Source organism: Erythrolamprus reginae, chromosome 2, assembly GCF_031021105.1.
Source record: "Erythrolamprus reginae isolate rEryReg1 chromosome 2, rEryReg1.hap1, whole genome shotgun sequence".
Lineage (NCBI taxonomy): Eukaryota > Metazoa > Chordata > Lepidosauria > Squamata > Dipsadidae > Erythrolamprus > Erythrolamprus reginae.
In genome coordinates this window covers 269,712,966-269,735,742 of record NC_091951.1, presented here as the reverse complement: position 1 = coordinate 269,735,742, position 22,777 = coordinate 269,712,966, and the positions used below count along the sequence as shown (strand labels likewise).

General features: G+C 42.5%; 1 protein-coding gene and 1 long non-coding RNA gene across 7 annotated transcripts in view; one reads left to right on the top strand and one right to left on the bottom strand.

Moving 5' to 3' along the window:
- LOC139162340 (uncharacterized) overlaps window positions 1-6,816 on the bottom strand; it is a 56,049-nt gene extending 49,233 nt beyond the window's left edge. The window contains exons 1-3 of the long non-coding RNA XR_011558304.1: window positions 6,710-6,816; window positions 5,568-5,621; window positions 4,007-4,064 (exon numbers count right to left, since the gene is read on the bottom strand). This is a non-coding gene — a long non-coding RNA (uncharacterized lncRNA). The remainder of the gene's footprint in view (window positions 1-4,006; window positions 4,065-5,567; window positions 5,622-6,709) is intronic.
- Window positions 1-22,777, top strand: part of JAK2 (Janus kinase 2) — a 116,687-nt gene that overhangs the window by 20,585 nt on the left and 73,325 nt on the right. Inside the window, exon 2 of one of the 6 annotated variants that reach the window (XM_070742582.1) lies at window positions 78-149. The exons of 1 other annotated variant lie outside the window; for it this stretch is intronic. The gene's annotated coding sequence lies outside the window, so the exon portion shown is untranslated. Of the gene's footprint in view, window positions 1-77; window positions 156-4,439; window positions 4,506-18,971; window positions 18,993-22,168; window positions 22,193-22,777 lie in introns of those variants that run through there. 4 more of the 6 variants (XM_070742583.1, XM_070742584.1, XM_070742586.1 and 1 more) reach the window with 4 other exon arrangements.

Sequence of the window (22,777 nt, the reverse complement as noted above, 5' to 3'; positions counted from 1 at the left end):
TGACTGCGCCTCATGGTCATGTGTGCGCATGCATGCACAGAGTCTAATTCTTTTTTTTTTTTTAATTTTTAAAAAAGGTCAAAGACGAGATGCTGACGTGTGCACAGTGCCAGAAATTCGGCTTCTGTGCATGATCAGAAGTTCCCATGGTACAGGTATTTATTTTTTTTGCAGTAGTCTATTTGCATGCGGGTGGTACCACCTGGAGATGGATAGCAGAGGGTGTCTTGGTTCCTTAGACCAAGGATAGGCAAAGTTGGCTCGTTCAGCAGTAGGGTACTTGTGGACTTCAACTCCCAGAATTCCTGAGCTAGCAAGATTGGCTCAGGAATTGTGGGAGTTGAAGTCCACAAGTCATAGAAGAGTCAACTTTGCCTAGCTCTGCCTTAGACCATTGGAAATATGTGTTTTCTGATGGTCTTAGGTGACCCCTGTAAAAGGATTGTTTGACACCCCCCCCCAAAGGGGTCACAATCCACAAGTTGAGAACCGCTGATCTAGTGTCAAACCAATGTGTCCTGATCCTGACGGACAATGTGGCCACCCAGTCACACATCAACTGCCAGGCAGGCCAACTGTCTAATGCAAGAGGCACAGAAGCTGGCTCTCTGGGTAGAACAACACATCTGTTCCATCACATTTCTGGGACTCTGAAATTACAAGCGGACTGGTTTAGCAGGAGCACCATAGATCACTCAGAGTGGCGCCTGCACCCAGATCTGTTTGGCCATTCAGTAGTGGACTTGTTTGCCCATCCATCTTCTCCAGATTTGCAGTACCGGGGGCGGAAGAGGTCAATGCTCTACGCAACCCATGGCATACTTTGGATGTCAGGAGGACCCTTCACAGATATATTAAATGGACTGCTGCCTTTCAAAAGTCTGAATCCTTATTTGTGACTTTTCAACCAACATCTATGGGAAAGAAAATTTCACCTTCAACTATTGGCCGCTGGCTGAAAGCATGCATCGTGAAGGCCTGTGAAGTTTGGGCTACTCCATTGCTGGGCTGCATAGCTGCTCATTGACAAGAAGTGCAGCCACCACAGCAGCATGGGCCACACAAGCCTCCATTGAGGACATTTGCAAGGTGGCAACGTGGACATCACCATCACCTTTTATTAGACACTACTGACTGGATTCCTTTGCATCCTCTGAGGCCTCGTTCAGCAGTAGGGTACTGCAGAGAGTTCACTCCACTTTGGGGATCCAGAACCAGCCTTCTTCCCACCCTTGAGACATTAAGCTTGGGTACATCCCGTGCTTGGACTGTCCAAGCAGCACAGAGGAGAATGAACTTTGTTCTTAACTGAATGTTTGTTCTATGCACTGCTTGAGAGTCCAAACCCACCCTAGGGCCTGTCCTGGTGTAAGGTATGGACATTTGGAGTTTTATCTACATTTGGACTCCCTGCAAGTCCATGCCTTGATAAAACCAGATTTTTCTTACTCAGTCCCTGGGCAAACAGACAGAAGTTAACCCCATGCTTGGACTCTCCCGCAGCGCAGATGGAACAAACATTCAATTAACACCAGCATTCATTCTAACATAGTGCCTTAAACATTACACTTAGATCAATTTTTTTTGCCTTCTGTCTTTAAAGTTAGTCCACTGAAGTTGTTTTACAATTACTTCACACATAAATGGTCGTTGCCTTGAATCTGTAATGTAGAGTACTGTACACCAACCACTAACAGATGGCTTTTATTTGCTCATTAAAGGATTTGGTTCCTTCACAAAAGTATCAATTATATTGCTACAGCAACTTGCGTAGATTGTATAAAAAGTGTAACAGGGCTTGGACAGCAAGTGAAATCAAGAATATTGTAGCCCGTTTAATTAGTTAGGACCAAGCCTCAGAAATGTTTTTCGTCACTTGTGAAACAATTCTACTAATTCCACTTATGTAAACAGTTCCACTAATTCCTGGTGTGTTTCCAATTTGGAGTCATGTACAGTATCTAAAAGACCTCCTGCTGGCATATTGACACTCTATATTCAGATCATCTTTAGAGACCCATCCTGGTTCATGGTGGTGATTTGATAGTTTTGATTTGAACTTGTTCCTGTCAAACAGGAGGCTCATATAAAGTTGCATGTGTTTATGTCAGCTGAAATTTTCCTTCCAGAAGCTTTTAAAATTATTATATCCCGCTGGGCATGTGATTTTATTCTTTGACTTTTATTATGTTATTTTAAGTTCACCTAAGCTTTGAAAGTTCTGTGAGATTTTAGAGGAAATTGAAAATGATAGAAATATCATTTGTAGCCCACAAGTTATGAATAGATATGCCTGTCTCTTTTGTATACATAGGCCTCTGGGTACTGTATGTGTTGCCTAAGCAATAGAATTCAGTGCTAATTTTAAAACTGGCTTTCATCCCTATGTTCAAGGTAACTTTCGTACACAGGGAGAAAACATGATAATAAAATGCATAGTTGTACAATAAAAGAACAAAGCCAAAAGCATTAAAACCACTGTTTGTTGTAAACCACCTACTGAAAACATATCTACACTCACTTTACAAGTAAGTTGGCTTGTATACAAAAGAGAGCTCTTAAGCATGAATTTACCTGGACAGAGCATAATTCTGTATAGCAGAATCATAATTATATCCCCCAAGAATCGCAACCCACCTTTCCCCTGCTTAGTTTCTGCTTGCAACACATAAAATACCATGACCAGAACATAGTCTTCTGTTGAGGATTACATTGTTTTCCTGTTCTAAGCCTTTTTAAAAAAAAGCCAAATATTACTGCCTAACTAGGCATCTTCCATTCTGTATTTGTGAGTTTTATTCTTGTTTCCTTATTAAACATTTATCTGTGATAAATGTAACTATTATTTCCCTCTCAATTCTTTAACCTACCAAATTATTCTGAATTTTGTTGCTGGATTTTTATTCCATCCAGTTTTTGTTCCTGCAAATTGCATTAGCATTTTCTCAATCTTCAGCAGTCTTTTAATTTCATTGTTTTGCTTTGTGTGTTTAAATTGTTAATGTTATTTATATATTTTTTAGAAACACTGAAAGCAGTTTCCATAGTTAAAAAAATAGTTTATGCAAGGTTTAAAAAAATGTTTGCAATCTCAGGAAGGATTGGATTCACATTTTTTTTAAATTACTGGTTTATCACACAATCAGCCAGATGTTTAAACTAGATTTGGCAATTTTATCAAGTTATGAAGTCCTTTCCAAGGAATTGGGATCGACAAATATTGTGCTTTTTAAAGTCTTGCTTTGGTAAATAGCTTTCTCTAAAATATTTTTCCATGGAAGGAAAATGAAAAATTAGCATCTCATATTCAGTAAGAATTTGAAGTGTGATTAATGTTAGAAGAAAAATACTAAGCTCTGTATTCAGAACAAAAATGTCTCTTTAGCTCCCTGAAGAATTAAATAAAATCCATTTAAGCCTCATACTTGTGGCAGAATAATCGCTAAACCAATTTCATGTTGTAGTTCTAAAACACCTATTACATTTACCTGATCCTGAGGGAGGAGTTAAGTTATATTTACTGTCATTACTGCATTAGCCCTATCTGTATATATTGTTTGAAGGTAACTCCCAGCCAGAGGTGGTATTCACTTAATTTCCTTACCAGTTTGCAAATGTGAGTGCACACGCTCACTTAAGTCACATGTATATCTTCCATGCATGCACAAAGTCTTCCATGCATATGCTTTGCTCACATGTTTGGCTTGCACGCATGAACGTGGCTTCAAAATGTGCCTAAATAGGATGGCATAGTGTCGGGGCGGATGGATAGACCCACTCACAGGTCACTGTTACCGATTTGCCTGAACCGGCTGAATACCAACACCATTTTCTGAACATGTGCCAGCAAGAAAGGATCACAATCACTGCACAAGGGCAGCAGGGAATGATGCTATAACTGATACCATCCAATGCTGCCAAGTGGTTCAGCAGTATCACGGCTTTTGAATCTCCCCTTCTAGTTTCCAAGGTAGCTTGTTTATTAAAGCAACTGAAGTAGACTTACCTTGTCACTGATCAGAAGAACCTTACTTGGAATGTATTCACGTAAAATTCATTTTCTGCTGCCAAAATAGAGATTGAAAATAGTCAGACCTTGGCTATTTATACAATCTGGTTTTTTTTTTAAATGTAATCACTCTTAAACATGAATTGTATACTTTTCAGAACTTGGTCAGATAAAGAGGTGTAATGGAACTGTGTAACATAGTGTGTCTTTTTCTTATTTGGCTTCATTATAATGCATGCATAACAGATTAACAAATTAGCTGGTTTTAAGACATTGGTGGCAACAGAAGAGTCTTAATGTTTTTTGTTATGGAAATGAGTAATAGTACTATTAGTAGTACTCTGGCAGCCCCGGCCCTCTGGAATCAACTCCCCCACCCCGGAGATTAGAACTGCCCCCACCCTCCTTGTCTTTCATAAATGACTCAAGACCCACCTATATCGCCAGGCATGGGGGAACTGAGACACTTTCCCCAGGCTTTTATATTTTAGGTTTGGTATGTATGTGTTGTTTGGTTTTAAATGATGGGGTTTTATATGCTTTTTTTCTCTTTTAATATTAGATTTGTTCCACTGTAACATTGTTTTTATTATTGTTGTGAGCCGCCCTGAGTCTTCGGAGAGGGACGGCATACAAATCTAATAAATTATTATTATTATTATTATTATTATTTCTTAATTACTTCTAAAAGCTTAGGTGGGATTTTATAGATGTGCTGATGACACTGAGGAGCATTGTCTACAAAACTTTTGATTGCCATCAATATCTATCAAAAGCTGAAAGAAAAATTCATGTCATATCATCGTAAAATGTAGACCTGAATAATAACCAAAGAACTAATCTGAAACCAATGAGCAGAATCAATTGTAATTTTTTATTGTCGCTTTAGAAATATTAGTTACAATATTTTGCATGTTATATGTTTGATTAAATGAAGTATTCTATTTGTATAATTGCTTATAAATGTACCATAATTCAACCTTCTAAAAAAGACCCCAAATCATTAACTTCCTAACTGTTCTGTTTGTTGCCAAGAAGCATCAAGAACAAACACTAACAGTATTCTGTCATTGTTTGCTTTTGCAAAATAAACTCCTGCAAAATTACAACTTGATGATAAAGGAGTAAATATATGAATGTTTATTTTGGATATAGACAAGGCTAGACTATTTTGCATCACTGGCCAAAGTCTTTATCAGATAGTACAGGTAGTTTTCTACTTACAACCCTTCGTTACAATATTGTAACTGTTTGAATTTACAATGACATTGAGAGAAGTGACTTACAGCCAGTCCTCGCACTTACAACTGTTGCAGCGTCCTACAGTTGCATGCTCAAAATTTTCGTACTTGGCAAACATCATGTATTTATACCAGTTGCAGCATTCCAGAAACAATGTGGTCGCCATTTGCCATTCACCTTATTTAAGTGTAGTTGTAAGTCTAGGATTACCTGTGTTTCATATTTTCCTATAAAAGTCTTTTACAGCAGATAGTTTCTGGGGGTTGTTTTGAGATGCATGATTGTTTTTAAATTGTTTTTATCGTTAGATTTGTACCTTGTTTTGTGTTGTGAGCCGCTCCGAGTCTCCGGAGAGGGGCGGCATACAAATCTAAAAAAAATAAAATAAATAACAGTAAGATGATTTTTAAAAACAGCAATACTAACCAACCAAATTCTTTAGTGGAAGGATTGATTCACAGGCAGAATAAAGTTTGCATGGCTTTAGCTTTGTGCTTTGAACATAGTTAGCAAACATAGTTTGTAAATCATGATTTATAGATTAATATAAATACAGTCCATTGTAGTGATTAAGCAAGCGATGCTTAAGCAAATCATAACCCAATAGAATGTGTGAACCCAAAACTGGATGGTTGCTCTTTTTCCAAATTCTTAAATTGGTCAGGTTACCTAAACCTTTTCAATCCAAAGTAATCTATTTCCAAAACAACTGAATCAAGAAAGGTTGCTATGCTATGAGGTGGCGAGGAGAAGCTACAAAGCTTTTGTAGATCTTAAACTTTTTATAGTACCGTGTTTCCCCGAAAGGAAGCCCCCCTCTGAAAAATACTATTTTCTCTGGTTAAGATTAGGGAGAGAGAGCTGGAAATCAGGTAAGACAGCAAGAGGAACCCCATCTTGATCCATGAACCCCAAAATAAGACCTCCCAGAAAATAAACTTATTTTGGGGTTCAAAAAATATAAGACAGGCTTTTATTTTGGGGGAAACACAGTATAACACAAGTGTTTTACCACCACGGTGTGTGTGTGTGTGTGTGTGTTTCATTTTACAAGTGATGTTTACTTGCAAAGCCATGGTCTGTTTTTGTGGTTTTCTGCTTTCCGTCAAGCTGTGTTGGCAGAGATAAGTGTGATCTTCATTATGCATGTTGACATATCTAGATTACAGGCTAGCTGTCTTTTCAGATATGTGGCAAATATATAGTCATTGGTGGACAAATACTATGTTAAATAAACAGTTGTTAAAACACTATGTTCTATCTGTTTACTAATGTGTTATTTAACACTTGATGTTTTTCATTTCACATAAGTCTTGAAAGAAGTATTAAGAGACTATATGGTATAGGTTATATACGTTATATTTTATATAACTTATTAACTTGGAGAGCAAAGAAATGTAATTTTATTTAAAGTGGATTCAGTTTAATGTGGGGGAATTATATTAAATTTAAACTTACGTGAATGTGACTCAGGCATATACATTTCCTTTTTTGTCAGTTAAAAATATTTCAAAGGAATATTCAGGCTGCATCTCCAAAGTTCAGTTCTAGCTCCGTCTTTAGGAAACCCCTGCAGTGAGGTCTCTTAATTAAGCAGAACATCTATATTCAGAGTCAGAGTAACTGAATTCCAGAGGTTGGCCACAGACTGTAGGGTTGTTGCTTCATAACCTTTGCGAAAGTGTACCAGAACAATTTGGTTATCCATTACGAAAAATTGAATAACTTGCAGTCAGTCTAAAAGGGAATTTGACATGATTCAGTTACTTTATCCCACCACTAATTTTAGTTACTTTTTGCCCAACCATTGAACCTTACCCTCTTATTTATCTACCTACTTATGACCTCAGTAAGCAGTTATGAAGCTAATTTTTTTCAGCAGCTCCTTTATGTTAGCCAGTATCTTTGCTTCTATTTCTACCAAGATGTATCTGTTTAGACAAATGAATGCTCTGTATAAATGCCCATGTTATATAACATGGGCATTTATACAGCTTTCAGAAAAATCCCCAAAAGTTAAATAGATGGACATTTCTTGGCAACAAAGTTTTGTCTAGAGCAGTGATGGCAAACCTTTTTTCCCTTGGATGCCAAAAAAAGCGTGCACGTGCGCTATCGTGCATGCACGAGTGCCCATACCCATAATTCAATCCCTGGGGAGGACAAAAACAGCTCCCCCCTGGATGCCCTGTGGAGGCCGAAAATGGCCTGTTTCCCAATTTCTGGTGGGCCCAGTAGGCTCATGTTTCAGCCTCCCCAGGCTCCAAAGGCTTCCCTGGAACAGGGGGGCGGGTAAAAATGCCCTCTCGCATCCCCCCGGAGGCTCTCTGGAAATTAAAAATGCCCTCCCAGAGCCTCTGTGTGAACCAAAAATCAGCTGGCTGGCACACACATGCACATTGGAGCTGAGCTAGGGCAGCAGATATGGCTCCGCGTGTTGCTTGTGGCACCCGTGCCATAGGTTCCCAATCACTGGTCTAGAGGTTAAAATCATGGTTGCCGCCTGGGAATCCATGAACATTAGATTTTTAATTATATTCAAAGATGAGTGAATGTGAAGTTTGGCTTATGATGCATACTCCCTAGAGCAGTTCTCGACCTTTCTATTTATTTATTTTATTTATTTTATTTATTTTATTTATTTTATTTATTTTATTTATTTTATTTATTTTATTTATTTTATTTATTTTATTTATTTTATTTATTTTATTTATTTTATTTATTTTATTTATTTTATTTATTTTATTTATTTTATTTATTTTATTTATTTTATTTATTTTATTTATTTTATTTATTTTATTTATTTTATTTATTTTATTTATTTTATTTATTTTATTTATTTTATTTATTTTATTTATTTTGTTTGTTTCTTTCTTTCTTTCTTTCTTTCTTTGTTGATTGATTGATTGATTGATTGATTGATTGATTGATTGATTGGATTTGTATGCCACTCCTCTCCGTGGACTCAGGGCGGCTAACAACAGTGATAAAAACAGCATTTGCAATCCAGTACTAAAACAACTAAAAAACCCTTATTTATAAAACCAAACATACATACAAACATACCATGCATAAATTGTAGAGGCCTAGGGGGAAAGAATATCTCAGTTCCCCCATGCCTGACGGCAGAGGTGGGTTTTAAGGAGCTTACGAAATGCCCTGACTACTTAATACAGTTCCAGATTTGGTGACCCCCAACCATAAGGCTAGCGCCAATTCTCCCATCAGAGCTTTAAGCTGATTGGCAGGAAGGTCAGAGGGATGTCCCCACTGCAAACACCTGATTGGTCGGATTGCAAAAATATGTTCTAAGTCACCAGAATATAAGATTTAGTTCCTAACCCCATAGGAAATTTATCTTTTCCCATGGTCTTAAGTGATCCCTGTGAAACAGTCATTCGACCCCCAAAGGGGTCCCAATCCTCAGGTTGAGAATCACTTCCCTAGAGGAACTACCATTGGTTGAAAGTACATCTCCCCTTTTATGAATATTACATTGTTGGGCATTCATTTGAATATTGGACAATCAAATAATCAAATAATTAGGTTCCATAACAGAGATTGGGTAATGGTGGCCCTCCATATTATACAGGATAAAAACATGTATGAGTACTTCTCAATTCTTGAATGTAGCCTTTGATTTACAACAGTTCATTTAGTGACTGTTCAAAGTTACAACAGGACTGGGGGAAAAAAAGATTATGACCATGTTTCACACTTGTGATTGTTGCAGTGATCCCAAGGTCATGTGATTTATATTTGGATGCTTGACAACTGACTCAAATTTTGACGGTCGCAATCTCCTGGAATAATGTAATCCCCTTTTGTGACTGACAAGCAAAGTCAGTGGGGAAGCCAGATTCACTTAACCACCATATTACTAATTTAAGAACTACAGTGATTCACCTAGCAAATATGGCAAGAAAAGTTGTAAAGTGGGTCAAAACTCAATAGATTTCTCATGTAACAACATGCATTTTGGGCTCATTTGTGGTTGTAAGTTGAGGGGCTACCTGTGTAATAGTTGCAAAGTGAATTTAACTTTAATATCTGTATTTTCCAAAAGAGGGTGGAGACATCAGCCAGCATGGGTTGACCTAGGCTGTCAACCAATGAAGACTGAGCCTGTTTTAGTGACCTTTGTCACTAAGGCCTGCTTTTGGCTCAGACCTGGCTACAGTTAGGACGTGTGGTACCTCCGGAACCGCCTGCTACCGCACAAATCCCAGCGGTCGATAAGGTCCCACAGAGTTGGCCTTCTCCGAGTCCCGTCGACTAAACAATGTCGTTTGGCGGGCCCCAGGGGAAGAGCCTTCTCTGTGGCGGCCCCGGCCCTCTGGAATCAATTCCCCCTGGAGATTAGAACTGCTCCCACCCTCCTTGTCTTCCATAAACTACTTAAGACCCATCTATACTGCCAGGCATGGGGGATTTGAGACATCTTTCCCCCAGGCTTATTATAATTTATGTTTGGTATGTATGTGCTGTTTGGTTTTTAATTATGATAGGGTTTTTAGTTTTTTAATATTAGATTTGTGCCATTATAATATTGTTTTTATCGTTGTTGTGAGCCGCCCCGAGTTTTCGGAGAGGGATGGCATACAAATCTAATTAATAATAATAATAATAATAATAATAATAATTATTATTATTATTATTATTATTATTATTATTATTATTATCTCCTGGCAATTAAGCCCCAAATTTTTGTTGTTAAGCAAGGCAGTTGTTAAATGACTTTTGATCTGTTTTACTGACTTTTTTTGGCACCGTTGAACAAATCACTGCAGTTAAGTGATTCATGCAGACATTAAGTGAATTTGGTTTCCCCCTTTGGCTTTGCTTGTTGGAAGATTGCTGGGAAAGTTACAAATGGTGATCATCTGACTCTGGGGCCGTGCAACTGTCATAAATATAGGGCCAATTGCCAAGTATTCAAATTTTGATTACATCACAGAGGTGGGCTGCTAAGGTAGAATGGTGGTATGCGCTCGCCCCCCTGGCTCTGCGGGCTAGCAGAGTCCAGTGCAATTCTGCTACTGCTCCTGGACAGGTAGCAAAATCGCACACGGACAAGCAGGTGCCCAGGTGCAGTAACAGAATTGCACTAGACTCCTCTAGCACTCAGAACCATGGGGGCGAGCCCACATCACCGTTCCATCTTAGCAGCCCACCTCTGTCACATGACCTTGGTGATGCTCATTGGGCGTAAGTGTGAAAATCAATTATAAGTCATTTTTTTCAGGGCCAGTGTAGCCTTGAATGGTCACTAAATGAACTGTTGTAAGTTGACGACAACCTATACTGTCATTTCCTGTTGAGCCAACTTGTGTTAAAAATACAGATTATTTTTCTGGTTTACTGATTAACTGAGATGCATTGTCATGTTAAATAGAATAAATTGCTCTGTCATTTTATAGTTTATTTGAAACCTGAATTCAAAGGATTAAAAAAAAAATCTAAGTACTGTACATCTAAAATAATGGACTAGATGCTGTATTCCTAGTTGTTTTAATTCTGTTTAAATAACAGGAATGAGAGCTGCTGTTTGCTGTGGGTCCTGTTTTGGCCTCATTCATTTTATTAGATCACAGCTGGTGAAGTTAAATAATATTTTTGGTTAAAACCCTTACTTTGAAAAAAAAATGCTGCCTGCTGCAAGCTGTTTTAACAGGAAATTGTTTTTTTTTAAGGCTTGAACATACTGTCTATTTATTTCATGTGTCAAATGCTTATGCTAAATCAAATTAAATTGTTTGCTGGTTCATTGCTGGGTGGGGTTCTTTTTTTCTTTTTTGTGGAATAGGGAAAGATTGATGTTGTAAGCCCCTAGAGCAGTGATGGCAAACCTTTTTCCCCTTGGGTGCCGAAAGAGTGTGCACATGTGCTATCGTGCCGGCATGAGTGCCCCTACCCATAATTCAATACATCTGGAGGCTGGAAACAGCCTGTTTCCCAACTTCCGGTGGGCCCAGTAGGCTCATGTTTCACCCTCTCTAGGCTCCAAAGACTTCCCTGGAGCCAGGGAGGGTAAAAATGCCCTCCCCCATTCCCCTGGAAGCTCTCTGGAAGCCAAAAATGCCTTCCCTGAGCCTCTATGCAAGCCCAAAACCAGGTGCACACACATGCACATTGGAGCTGAGCTAGGGCAACGGCTTGTGTGCCAGCAGATATGGCTCCGCGTGCCACCTGTGGCACTCGTGCCATAGGTTCTCCATCCCTGCCCTAGAGTCACCTTGCAACAAAATGGGTAGCAAACAAATGTTAATAAATAAAATTAATATTATCACCTAATGCTAACAGATGTGCTTCACCTGGTTGAGATTAATGGTGATGTGTTCAAATGTATCTGGAATGCATTTATTAGGAGAAGGTTGCTTTTGATAATTGTTATTGTTGTAGAATTCTTTGAAAGAGTAAAGTAACAGACAATGAATATAAAAGTATGTATATGTATTGCTATTCTCCGTACTGAAGGAGTGGGTCCAGCAGTCACATGGGTTGCTCCTGTCCAATCCGTTGGAACTGAGCCTAGTATTAAAAAAGACTGCTGGATCCGCCCCTTCCCCAGAATTCGCTCAGTTCGCATATCCTGCGGTTGTATTGTGATAGCTCGTTCAACATACTAACACCTTCCCTTCGATCCTTTTCTTCAAAAGTAGTAAGATTTGTTTTATCATTATTATTTACTTGCACTAATAGCGCCAGCCGTTTGCGGCTCGGCTTTTTTCCTTTGGAGAAGTTGCGGTTTCGTTTTTCCCCCGGCGGTTTTGCCGGTTACGATTCCTGCGGCCGCTTGTGGATTCTTCTAATCCTTTGGCCTGGAGGTCCTGGTGCAAGTATTAATCTATTGAATTATTGATTATTTATTGTATACAAAATATTTAAGGGCTTAAGAAATACCTCCTGCGGAGTGAGACGCCTTCTAGTCTCCTGGACTTAGTCGATCGCTTCCCCTTTAAGTAATTTTACGGAGCGATTTTTTCGGCGCGAAGGCCTTCGCGCCCTTTTTAAATCTAGGCCTCTCGTGTTGGCCTCCTGCCAGCCGCGTAGGCCTCAGTCCACCGCGTGGATCCCGGAGCGGGCCTTGGGGGTCCCAGGCTAAATTCTCCACCGGCTAAGCCTCCAACCAGAGTGCCTTGGTTTACTTAATTATAAAGTTTAGGGAGGCTGGCCCCGCTGGATTTGGGGGCACGAACTCTGGGTTTGCCCAGATTGTCCTCAAGTTTCAGCAGCTTCGAGGCCTCGAAGCAGGATCCATTCCTCTTGGGAAGTCCTTGAAATTCTTCTCCTTATTATTCAGTTATTGGCTCAGCCTTGTCTTCTGTTAATTGTCAGACTATGGCTTCTTTCCCAAGAGAGGCACTACCAAAGGTCCCTAAGAGGTTAGGCCTACTGGTAATTCTACTGAAGTTCCCCAGGCCTCTTCCTCCTCTTCCTCAGGCTCCCATTCCTTAGCCAAGCCCTCCAGGGCTGAGAAGAGAAGGGACCCAGCCCTACAAAAAATACATGATAAACCAGCCAAACTTTTAAGGTGCAAGCCCAAGTGCATATTAATCCAACCCCCCCGGAGGCCTCTAACCTGCCTCTTTCTGGGGTTCCTGTGCTATCCCTGGATGAGCCAAACCTAAATCCACCCCAACCTAACCTATGGGGTTTAGGTCCAGAGGAGCCAGATATTACCGAGGATTCCTCCCAGCCAGAACCTGCTCAGGCCCTCAGGGATCCTCCGGCTTTTCCGGCTGATATTTCTTCCTTGCCACCGGAGTTTCAGTCTATCTTGACTATTCTGACTAACACCATTGACGCTAAACTCTCATCTTTCAATGTGCCTTCTCTGTCTCATCCCTCTCCACGCTCCTCCCGTCCCGTGAGTTCTTCTCCTTCCTACAGAGCCCCAGCCATGGAGGTCTCTGTCTCCTCTCAGGAAGAGGTTGAGGACGTGGATGCAGAAGAGGATGATGACCCATTTCAGCGTCTGTCGGAAGATGAGGAATCTCAGATTAAGATTCCAGCCCCAGCTGCTATCTTTCCTTCGCAGCTTTTCTAATCTCTCTTGCTTAAAGCTAGAGTATCCACGGGGCTAGCCGGGCAAGAAAAACAGGCTACTTCTTCCTCAGATCCTCCGGAGGTAAATCTTCCTTATTTCATGAAAGAACAGGAAGACAATGAGGTAATTCCTATGCCCAAGTTGTTTAAGGATGCCTTGCTTAAACAGTGGGACCACCCAACTGCTGGCTTTATTCCCACTCCCAAGGACAAGAAGCTCTACAAGCTCTCCTCCGTCTATGAGGAACTCCTAACATGTCCCAAGCCAGATGAACCAGTGAAGACTCTCCACTCGACTGCCGCCATGCCTGGCAAAGCAGAGGAGGTCCTCCGGCCAGAGGACAAACGACTTGAGCAATGCTCAAAAGGAGTCTTCTTGCAGACTCATGGGCCTTTAAGAGTGCTGCAACGGCATCCTTCTTTTCCAGAGCTACGCTCTTGTGGCTTCGTCAGCTCCAACCACACCTGCCTCCAGATGACTTACGGGGCCAACAGGATTTCAACAAAATCTTCGCAGCTGCCCAATATGTAGCAGATGCTACCCTCCAATCTTCCAGATTTGCAGCCAGGTCAGTAGCAGCCTCCACAACGGCCAGAAGACTTCTATGGCTCCGCCCTTGGCAGGCGGGAGTAAGACAGAAGTGGCAGTTAGCCATGGGTCCGCTGAAACGTGACCTCCTCTTCGGAGACCTTCTGGACCCTCTCCTTACAGAGACCACAGACAAGAAAAAGGTCTTGGGACCTACCACCAAGAAGGCCCCTAAACCGTAGCTCTTTTGGCGCACAGGGCGTCAACAGGATCAGAGCTTCGCATTTCAAAGGAGTCCAGGTCAGTATTCCCCTCGGTTTCGATCCCAATCTAGAACCACCAGGGGCAGAGGTTCCCGTTATCAGAGAGGATCCTCTTCTACCAGGGCTTCCAAAAGAGCCAGATGGTAAGTTTTCCTCCTTTCCCATAGGCGGTCGCCTAGCCTGGTTCTCTTCCGCCTGGCACCGTTCTTGTAAGGACCCCTGGGTCATTGACACTGTGGAAAGGGGCCTAAGGTTAGAGTTCATTTCACCTCCCCCTAACCGTTTTATTTCTTGTCCTTCTCCCAGTTCCCCTCCATCTCGTATCCGAATGGAGGAGGCTTTTTCTCATTTGTTGACTATTAGAGCTATTCAACCGGTCCCCTCTCTCCAGAGAGGTTTAGGCCTTTCCCCCATCCTCTTCATGGTTCCTAAGACCTCTGGAGGCTGGAGAGCCATCTTAGATCTAAAAAAATTGAACCGGTTCATAAAATATAGGATTTTCAAAATGCATTCCTTATCTTCCATTTTTAGCAGCTCTACATCGGGGAGACTTCATGGTGTCTCTGGATCTCACGGAGGCCTTCCTCCATATCCCCATTGTCAAGGTCCATAGGAAATTTCTGCGCTTTGCCTTTCAAGGCAGGCATTTTCAGTATAGGGCCATGCCATTTGGGCTCTACTCAGCTCCCAGAGTCTTCACTAAACTCTTGGGATCCTTGGCGGCTCATATCCGGGCTTCTCCCATTCATATTTTATGTTATTTAGATGACATTTTAATTCATGGAAATTCCAGAACTGGGTGGCGGCAGACCTCTCTTTTACCATATCGGTTCTGCAGAATCATGGTTTCTCCATAAATCTTAAAAGGAGCCACCTTGATCCATCCACTTCCATTCTGCATCTGGGAACTATCATTATTTCTGAGTTATCCCAGGTTTTCCTCTCCACTGAGAGAAAACGCAGCCTTTTGGATCTCATTGCTCGCATCCTCCCCCAGCAATCTACCTCCATTGCCACCCTATCTTCCCTTTTGGGTAAAATGGTGTCTTCTATTGGTATTGTCCCCTGGGCCTGTCTTCACGCCAGGGAACTACAGTGACTTCTATTACCTTCCAGAGATCGGGCCACAGCAACTCGAATCGTCGCCATGCCACCGACGGTTCGCAGATCCCTCAAGTGGTGGACTTCTCCAGCCCTAGACAAGGGATCTCCCGTCCAGTGCCCCGACCAGTTGTAGTCACCACAGATGCCAGCCTCTCGGGCTGGGGAGCCCACGCCCAGGGTCTTTTAGCTCAGGGCACATGGTCACTGGAGGAGGCTTCCAGGCCCATCAATTGATTAGAATTAAGAGCCGTGTCTCTAGCTCTAAAACAATTCCAATCTCACATCTCCAACCAGCATGTGCTGATTTTCACCAACAATATAGCTACCAAAAGCCATATTTGCAGACAGGGAGGCACAAGAGCCTAGGCCCTCAGGTGGGAGGCCCTGAAGTTAGGCCTTTGGGCAGAAAAGAATCTCCAGTCGCTTCTAGCCGACCACATCTCGGGGAGCCTCAACGTCCAAGCGGACTGGCTCTCGCGAGCGACCATAGATCCAGGCGACTGGAATCTCCATCAGTCACTGTTCCACCAAATCTGCCTCAGGTTCGGCCATCCAGTGTTGGATCTATTGGCGACCTTAGCCAATGCCCAGCTCCCTCACTTCATCTCCAGGTTCCCGTCTCCGGGAGCAGAGGCAATCACTGCTCTCAGGAGTCCTTGGCCTCCAGGTCTATTGTATGCCTTCCCTCCAATTCCAATTCTGCCAGACGTGATCAACAAAATCCTCCTGGAGAAGGCCCGAGTAATTCTGATTGCCCCTCACTGGCCTCGCAGGCCCTGGTTCGCGGACCTCCAACAATGTCCGTCCAGGACCCCTGGCGACTCCCCGTTTCGGAGGATATGTTGCGACAGGGGGCCTCCTTCCATCCAGACCCAGAGTGGTTCCACCTCACCGCCTGGTTATTATCCGGAGGGACTTAGACCTGCGAGGGTATGACCCGGACACAGTGGAAATCATCCTGAAGTCTAGAAGAGGGTCTACCAACCGGATCTACGACCATACTTGGTCCAATTTCCATCAGTGGGGCTTGCAGGAGGGCTTATCTCCCCTGTGTCTTCCCATCCACAGGATAATCACCTTCCTCATGAAAGGCTCCCACCAAGGCCTCTCTACCAGCACCATCCGCCGACACCTGGCCGCCATCTCTTCCGTCTTGGCGGGGCCTCGCAGGCAGCCCCTCCGCTCCCTTCCAGAAATCCAAGAATTTCTAAGAGGAGTGGCCAACCTCAGGCCTTCTAAAATCCACAGATATCTCACCTGGGACTTGCCACGGGTTCTCCACTCTCTTACTCAGGCACCTTACGAACCCCTGAACTCTGCGTCCCTCAGGTACCTATCCTTCAAGGTAGCATTCCTGGTGGCGATTACATCCGCCCGACGCATATCTGAGTTGGCAGCCCTTTCTATCAGACAGGACCTTTGTCAGTTTCACCAGGACAAGGTGGTTCTGCGACTGGACCCCACCTTTTTACCAAAGGTCAGTTCCATGTCCCACAGATCTCAGGATATCATATTACCTTCCTTCTGCCTCCAACGAGAGCATCCCCTGGCAACTAGATGGCACACTCTGGATCTCACTAGAGCGCTAAAGGTTTATATCCAACGCACAAGATCCATCCGGAGGTCTGAAGCACTCTTCATAGCCTACCATCCCAGATCCTTGGGATCCAGAGTGTCTTCTACAGTAATAGGTCGTTGGATCAGAGGGACCATCTCTAAGGCCTACGAGACAGCTTCCCTTTCCATTCCAAGGAATATTACAGCGCATTCCACCAGAAGTGCTGCCACATCTGCCGCTTGGGCGACTCAGGCTCCGTTGGAAGAAGTCTGCAAAGCAGCCACTTGGGCCTCGCCAAATTCCTTCATAAACGATTCATACGCATCAGCGGACGCTGCCTTCGGCAGAAGAGTACTCCAATCCGTTATCTCTCACGATAGCAATGTACTCCCACCCTAGGGACCTATCTCTTGGGTATGTCCCATGTGACTGCTGGACCCACTCCTTCAGTACGGAGAATAGGCGTTGATTGCTTACCTGAACGCCTCTTCTCGTACGGTGAGTGGGTACAGCAGTCACTTCCCTCCCTTTGTGTGGTCTTCTTTACCTTCTATTCTATTTTCTTATAACACATGAGAGTTGAACATTAAAGAGCTTCACTACTGAGCCTAGTCTATGGATTCGCGAATTCTGGGGAAGGGGCGGATCCAGCAGTCTTTTTTAATACTAGGCTCAGTTCCAACGGATTGGACAGGAGCAACCCATGTGACTGCTGTACCCACTCACCGTACGAGAAGAGGCGTTCAGGTAAGCAATCAACGCCTATTTTACATGAATATTTTTAGCAAGCACAGAATAATTCTTTCTTAGTGTGAAGCTGCCTTCCCCTACCTTCCAGGAGAAAACAGAATTTACTTGGAGAATATATTACCTGTGTCCTCCCCTCTTTTATGGTTATATTAGCACTCATCTCATATACACCTACAAAAAGATATACTGTACACCTACAAAAAGATATTGACACTTGGGGGAAAGGAATCCTCAATCTGAATATTGCATTGGCAGTTCTGTGTTAGCAAAAACTTCAGTAGAGAAGGATTTAGGGGTAGTGATTTCTGACAGCCTCAAAATGGGTGAGCAGTGTGGTCGGGCAGTAGGAAAAGCAAGTAGGATGCTTGGCTGCATAGCTAGAGGTATAACAAGCAGGAAGAGGGAGATTATGATCCCACTATATAGAGCGCTGGTGAGACCACATTTGGAATACTGTGTTCAGTTCTGGAGACCTCACCTTCAAAAAGATATTGACAAAATTGAACGGGTCCAAAGACGGGCTACAAGAATGGTGGAAGGTCTTAAGCATAAAACGTATCAGGAAAGACTTAATGAACTAAATCTGTATAGTCTGGAGGACAGAAGGAAAAGGGGGGACATGATCAAAACATTTAAATATGTTAAAGGGTTAAATAAGGTTCAGGAGGGAAGTGTTTTTAATAGGAAAGTGAACACAAGAACAAGGGGACACAATCTGAAGTTAGTTGGGGGAAAGATCAAAAGCAACGTGAGAAAATATTATTTCACTGAAAGAGTGGTAGACCCTTGGAACAAACTTCCAGCAGACGTGGTTGGTAAATCCACAGTAACTGAATTTAAACATGCCTGGGATAAACATATATCCATTGTAAGATAAAACACAGGAAATAGTATAAGGGCAGACTAGATGGACCATAAGGTCTTTTTCTGCCGCCAGTCTTCTATGTTTCTATGTTTCTATAATGATTTGCTGGGTGTCACAATGGCACAAGACGTAGACAGAGGTGGCAAGGAAAGTTTGGACAGCTGAGCTTTATTTTTTTTTAATTCTGCAAACTGGCTCTAGTGTGTGTATCTCCAGCCTCAGTGTATGCCTGGTTCACCACCAGAAATAAACAAGGCTACAAACTAAACTACTCTTCCTATCAGATGCCAGGTCAAACAGCCTCCCAGATCAGTCCATATCTTATCTCAATGCATGGAGGAGGAGCTGAGTCTTAGTTCTGGAAAACTAAAATAGTAGGAATCCCATTGTATCTCAGGTGGAGGACCATTCCAAAAGGCTCAGAGCACCTGTGAGGTGAAGACATTTATGGTCAGCAATGGTTGCACTGGGATTCTGACTTGGCTGCTGATTCCTGGGGTTTCCTGATTTGGAGTAGAAATTACCTCTTTATTTGTTGCCAGGAGCAGGTTTTCCTTGGAGATCCAACCTTCTGCCATGGTATCCTGAGTTCCTCTCCATACAACCCAGGTATCGGAGAGCAGGTGGGGAGTCCAGGGCTCAGGAATTGCAGTCGTTTTTAATTAGTTTTGGGAGAGTTGGCTTGATGTCAGGACTCTGACCGGTGCCCTAACACAATCAGGAGTCTCAAGCCATCTAGCAATAAAAATCCAGTCTTTTATTAGGTGCATCATGTAGGCATTACCTAGGTCAGTGGTTCTCAACCTGGGGGTCGGGACTTCTTTGGGAGTCAAATAACTGTTTCACAGGGGTCACCTAAGACCATGGGAAAAGACAAATTTCTCATGGTGTTAGGAACTAAAACTTCTATTCTATTCACATAAATGCCAGTGGCCGGTTAGGTGCCACAGAGTTGGCCTTCTCCAGGTCCCGTCAACCAGACAATGTCATTTGGTGGGGCCTAGGGGAAGATCCTTCTCTGTGGGGGCCCCGACCCTCTGGAATCAGCTCCCCCCAGAGATTCGTACTGCCCCCATCCTCCTTGCCTTCCACAAGAGTCTAAAGACTCATCTATGTTGCCAGGCCTGGGGCAATTAAATCTCCCCCCCACCCCCACTAATAATTGTGATACATGGTGTGATTATTCTGTTGGATTGAGTAATACATAAGGTTTTTAGCTATAGTTTTTTAATGTATTAGATTTGTACTGTACGCTGTGTTTTTATATTTACTCTGTGAGCCACCCTGAGTTTTCGGAGAAGGGCAGCATACAAATCTAATTGATGATGATGATGATGTTGGCACTTGGAACATATTTTTACAATCTGACCAATCAGGCATTTACAGTGGGGTGGTCCCTCTGACCTTCCTGCCAATCAGCTTAAAGCTCTATTGAGATAATTGTTGCTTGACTTATGGTTGGGGATCACCACAACAGGAGGAACTGTATTAAGGGGTTGCAACATTAGAAAGGTGAAACCAACTTTCTTTACCCTAGGTGAAGCCAACTCTGTTTTCACCCCTTTCATGCCTTGCCTCTGACTCTGTTTCCCCCTCCCTCCAAAATATGTCACCCAACATTCCCCAACAAAGTAATTCCGTGGGTTGCAGAAGTCATTCCCTTCCAGGCATTTCTGGTATTCATGGAGATGGTCATGACTTGGTCAGTCCCAATACAGTGTTCCCTCGATTTTCGCAGGTTCAAACTTCGCGGAAAGTCTATACCACGGCTTTTTAAAAATATTAATTAAAAAATACTTTGCGGGTTTTTTCCCTATACCATGGTTTTTCCCACCCGATGACATCATATGTCATCGCCAAACTTTCGTCTGCCTTTAATAAATATGTTTTTTAATAAACTTTAATAAATAAACATGGTGAGTAATAATCTGAATGGTTGCTAAGGGAATGGAAAATTGCAATTTAGGGGTTTAAAGTGTTAAGGGAAGGCTTGTGATACTGTTCATAGCCAAAAATAGTGTATTTACTTCCGCATCTCTACTTCGCGGAAATTCAACTTTCGCGGGCGGTCTCGGAACGCATCCCCCGTGAAAAGCGAGGGAACACTGTACATCTTGTTATGGCTGAGGAGTAAAATTCCTTGGTGCAGCTGTGAGGCGTGATTTCCCATCCCTCTGCCTATGGCAACTTGGGAGCAGGTCAGGGAATTTGACACTGTGTCTGTTGTATATGTTTGCCATTGTTTTCTTCCTAAAACTAAGAGACGATATGTAGCTTGAGATCACTCAGCTGGCTTTATGTCTAAGGCAGAACTTAAGATCACCTTGCTTCTAGACTGAGGCTTTGACCACTACATTAAACAATGCTGCTGAATTTTAGCATTTCATTTTTTCCCCCTTCCAAAATGAGTATAGGAATAAGAATAGGCAGCCTCAAGGGGTCAAAATATCCCCCCACTTTTCTCAATTTCACCTGTCACAGAAATCAGTATCAATCTACACTTGTGCAAGATTAAAGAGCCTTCCTCACTTGGGTTAAGGCATTCTGAAGCTAAAAATATAATCCCAAATCCTATCTCGGTCAGGACCGCTATGTTTTGCATGTTGGAGGTGAGATCCAAAAGTTCTCCTTGATATCAAATGCATCCAACATACTGTAAACGTATTAACTTGACTGTGGTGAAGCTTTTATCCTTAAGAAATGCATATATTTTGCAGGAGTCTACCCATTGCTTTCTGAATCATTGCACATTAGAATTCAGTATATATAACTGCACCTAATAAAAGGATCAGATAGAAAAGTTTTTCAACAGTTCTGCATGGGTGGACTTGCTGCCTTTCAGCTCCTTATCTGTCATATAAAAACTCCCCGATACTCATTTTGCGAGCCTGAATTTTGCAGTGGCTACAATAGAGCTGCATTGTACAATATTGTATTGAAGGGATCTCTTGCGGCAAATAGCTTGTGGCACTTTAAAAGCAGTCAGTTTATTATTGTATGAACTTTGGATTATGTCATCAAGAAAGCATTATATATGTATGCTTTAAGTTCTAAAAAAGGAGCCTTCTGCCTCTCAAAACAAAGTAAATTAATGAGAATTAAAACCGAAGGGAATAAAACATGTTAGCACTGTGAAACATGAAAAAAACAGAACCCTGCACACATGTTCATATAAGGCAACGCCAGGTGTCAGTTGAGTGCATCACCCCCTTTGCATGAGGTGCCAGATTTTTGCCTTTGGGAAAGTTGCTCAATATTCCTGCAAGAGGAATGAAGCAAAAGGACAGTCATTTACAAGGTCCTGGAACAGCAAAGTCCAACACCCTTCCCCTCAAGCATAACTAACTTAAGTCCTATATTGCCTTGATGTGATTTGATTTGATTTTGGGCAGGAGTGAAATGTTCCCCATTCGCTCCTGCCTGTGGGTCATAGGAGAGCCAGCTGCACAGTGAGCACGAGGCTCCACCCATCTGCCCGGAGGCTGCCATTTGGGTTCTTTTACCCTCTGCAATGCCTTGTGTGCATCCACAGAGGGTAAAAGATCCCAAATGGTGGCGTCTGGGTGAGTGGGCGGAGCCTCGCACTCCCTTTACGACCAGCTCCCCTATGGCTCACAGGCACGAGCGAACCGGGAGCATTTCATCCCTGATTTGGGGCCTGCAAATGATTTCTGCTGTTGAAGAAATGTTAAATATGTTTGGATTTTTGAAATTCTCAGTTACCGTATTTTTCAGAGTATAAGATGCCCTGGAATATAAGACATTTCTCCCCCCCCCCCCTAGTTTTGGGGGAGGGAAATAGGGGAAAGAATCTGCTTACCAGGTATTCATCTAGCTAGCATCTTTAATCTGGTCAGTTTCAGCACATTATTTTATCCTCTGGTTAAGGGCTTAAAAAATTATTCGGAGAGAGTAACAATGAAAGAGCTGGGAATATCATTAGCACCTGGAAAGAAACAGTCTGAGCAAGTAAAGTAATGGGGAAAAGCCTGCAAAGAGTTAGGGCTTGAAAAACATTCTTCTTTGCAGAGAGTAACAATGAAAGAGCTTGCAAACAGGTAAGAGCTGGCAACGTTGTTAGCATCTGGTTGGATCTGGAAAGAAACTCAGAGCAAATTAGAATAATGAACCCAAACCCTGCAAAGACTTAGGGTTTGGAAAACATTCTTCACAGAGAGAAACAATGAAAGAGCCTGCAAGGTAAGAGCTGGGAAGATCGTTAGCAGCTAGTTAGGGCTGGGGGGGAAATCTACATTCAGTGTATAAGATGCACCCTAATTATCAGCTTCTTTTAGGGAGGAAAAGGGTGCGTCTTATACACCGAAAAATACGGTATCTCTTTTCTTAGTTATCATGTAGGATCAGCCCATACATATTTTGTTGGATTTAGTCTTTTTGAGAAGTTCAT